At 36.0% G+C, this 3,193-nt stretch overlaps 1 long non-coding RNA gene across 1 annotated transcript; it reads left to right on the top strand.

Moving 5' to 3' along the window:
- The first annotated feature begins 299 nt into the window (after positions 1 to 299).
- Positions 300 to 2,729, top strand: LOC121964022. The gene is made up of 3 exons (XR_006107311.1): positions 300 to 972; positions 2,063 to 2,161; positions 2,557 to 2,729. It is a non-coding gene; the product is annotated as an uncharacterized LOC121964022 (long non-coding RNA).
- Positions 2,730 to 3,193: the final 464 nt, after the last annotated feature.

Here is a 3,193-nt window from a genome sequence, read left to right as displayed (position 1 = left end):
CGTGTCTCTTTTGACTTTTTATCATACTTTAATACTTAATTTGGTATGCCTGTGAAACAGGCGTTAAATTGCATTCCATGTCGTGTTAAAAACGTCTTACACTGAAGCCTTGGAGGTCTTGTTTTGTACAACCAACCATCCAAAACTAAAAGATCTTATTTAAATAAAATATATAAAATATGGATAATTAGAAATTATAAAAGCAGGTTCCAGAGAATACTTGCAATATTTTATGTAACATGTATTGCGTAGCAAAACTTAATTTTTGATCAATTAACAATTGTTTCAGCTTTAGTTTAATCCGAAATACATAGTAGCATTTGTAAATAGTCCCTTTCAGTAGTAAAATAGAACTTTTGGGAACTTTGAACACAGAAAGTGTATATTGAAAACCATCCAAGACTGCTTTTTCCTGTTATTTGTAATTTAGTATTTATTTAACAAACAACTAAAAATTTACCATGTTTGGATCACTAAAAGGTTTATATTCATTTCAAATGTGAACATTTTTACATCTGACAGATCAGCTAGAAACACAGAGATGACTTTGACACCTTGTCTTTTTAAGTGACCTTTGAGCTGAGCTCCCCAAAAAAATCAATTTAGCCATTAAATGTCAGAGTGTTTTATGTTTGTTTGTGTTCATTTTTAGCTCAACAATTTTTAGGCTCAGTCAGTCTGTTAGCCTTCAGGTTTTATTGAGTAGATCTCTTACTGTTTCTGTTTCACATGAGCCAAACACACACGGTAACTTTCAGCTCTTTGCTTTCACTAAAGGTGCAGCTTTTGATGCATTATTCATGAATTGCCAAGTAATTTTCAAGAGACCCTGTCATGATCCCTGAGAGAATATCTTTGAGCTTTTCAGACTTCGATGAGTACAGGATGATCCTCTAATGATGTGTCCCTCCAACAGCATCTTTCTCCAGTCTGAAGACGGAGCTGGAGCGAATAAAGGCGGAGAAGGAGCAGGTACTTTACGCTATGATATCCTGCAGTATTACACATCAGTGAGGGGAAAAGAGGCACTTAGTGAACTTTGTCAGATGCATATGCTGCTACTTTTGTCTTATGAAAAGACTGTCATGTTGCATTGAAGATTTTTCTCAGATCTGTTTTTTTAAAGCTGCGTTAAACAATAATTTTATATGAATAAAACACCATGGTCTGTAATCAGTAATAAATTCGTGGAACACCCAGAAGAGGAAAAGGGGTCACAAACCCGGCAGCACGGGAATGAAGTTGACTCATAGTCTCGTCATCCTTGGTCTCTAACTTCTCCCATTTTCATTGAGACCTGGAGCTTCAATTCATGTTGCTTTTTATAAAAATTAAATTTGTGAAAATATCCTTCCATGACTTACTGTAGTCTTGAAGCTATATTGCCTCAAGTCTCTGACCGGCATTGATAGGAACACAACACCTGGCTGAATGCGCTAATTTCAGCTCCTTAACCGGCAAGATGCAATGATGCGCCGTCACTAATTACCATCCATCTCCTCCTAAGCAGCACTAAAACACAGATCCAATACATCTGCGCAGAGTTTAAAAGAGAGACTGAATAAGCAACATACATATAAACAAAAGAAACCACTGAAAAGTTTTCAGAGATCTTTGTTCCTGCTGCTGTCTACTGTTAATCTGTTCTCCTGCTTGTCTGTGACATCACACGGACACACCAACAAAACAAAGCGCGCGCGCACACACACACACACACACACACACACACACACACACACACACACACACACACACACACACACACACACAAAAGCTGACAGAAAGGCAGACTTGTGTGCTCCAGGGGTGTTCACTGGCAGTGGGAATGCAGTCGATCGCCTATACTTAGCGTGTTTACCTGTATTTGAAAAACCCACGTGGGAAAGGGGAATAATAAACACTGAGTCATTCAGCTAAGACATTTTGCAGGACTTACAGTCCATCAGTTGCAACGACACTGTAATCTCTCTCACTTTTCAGTTGCAGAGTCTTGTTTGAATGTATTATCTGCAGTCCAGTGTGTGTTATTATTATATTAACTGTATATCTGTTGTGAATGTAGTTGCAGAGCAGTCTAACAGAGAAGACTGAGACACTGGAGAACCTCCAGGCCCTGAGGAACACCCTGGAGCATCAGCTCAGAGAGCTCACCACTGCAAAGGTCAGACTCATTTACACATATTTACCTGTCGACCTCCAACCTCAAACTCCGCCCAAAATGTGACCTATAATATCAGAGTGTCTCAGATCCTTTCTAAACAGCACATCTACTGTTGTGTATCTTAGGACAGAACACCTTTCCTGTCAGGATTACAAGAATATAAACATCTTATCCACCAAGCAGCTCATATATCAGTAATATCTTAATTATCTGTTGCAACAAGTAGATTGCATAATATTTCTGTATTAACAAAGGATGATTATGAAGTAATATTTTAACTTTAAATTATTCAGTAAATATGTTTTATTTATCTCTCTTCATATTTGTTATGTTTTTTCTGGCATTTTATTGGCACCATTTAGTGTTTTTAATTTAACTGTGTGTATTTTCTGCAGACTGCACTAGAGAGTCAAGTGTTTGATGAGAAAGACAAAGCTCAGCGGCTGCAAACGGAGCTGGACGTCAGTGAGCAGGTTCAGAAGGACTTTGTCAAACTTTCTCAGACCCTTCAGGTAAGGAGTCGTCTATTTTTGGGACAGAATCAAGTAGTTTTTTTTTTTTGTTTAAAGGCAGATATTTTCTATTTTTTTATATCTTCCTCCTCTGTGCCCCAAAGCTTCCACTGTTTACCAAAAATTATTAAAAATACATTCATGTGCTGCACATTTTCACTTTTGTTGGACGCTTTCTGAGAAACAATTGCAATAATCAGTATTATTGTCATTTTAAGACCATTTCAAAGAGCAATGAACCTTTAAGTCTTAAGAATAATCAGCTATTGGAATTAATTAATATTAATATTGAAAAAAGTTAATAAATACAATAAAGTATTTATCAACTAATTAATTCATCAATTAATATATATCAAAGAAATTTTCCAAAATTTGAGACCATAGACCAAAATTTATTACCCATTTTGTGCCAGGGATATATAGAAATCTTTTTATTTTAATAATATAACTAAAATGTTTTTAAGTTATTCAGCCTTTGTTACATTATCTTTGAATGGACACAAATGAACGTATACAAATG

This window comes from Plectropomus leopardus, unplaced genomic scaffold (assembly GCF_008729295.1).
Source record: "Plectropomus leopardus isolate mb unplaced genomic scaffold, YSFRI_Pleo_2.0 unplaced_scaffold13703, whole genome shotgun sequence".
NCBI classification, from domain to species: domain Eukaryota; kingdom Metazoa; phylum Chordata; class Actinopteri; order Perciformes; family Serranidae; genus Plectropomus; species Plectropomus leopardus.
This window is presented reverse-complemented; position numbering and strand designations above follow the sequence as displayed.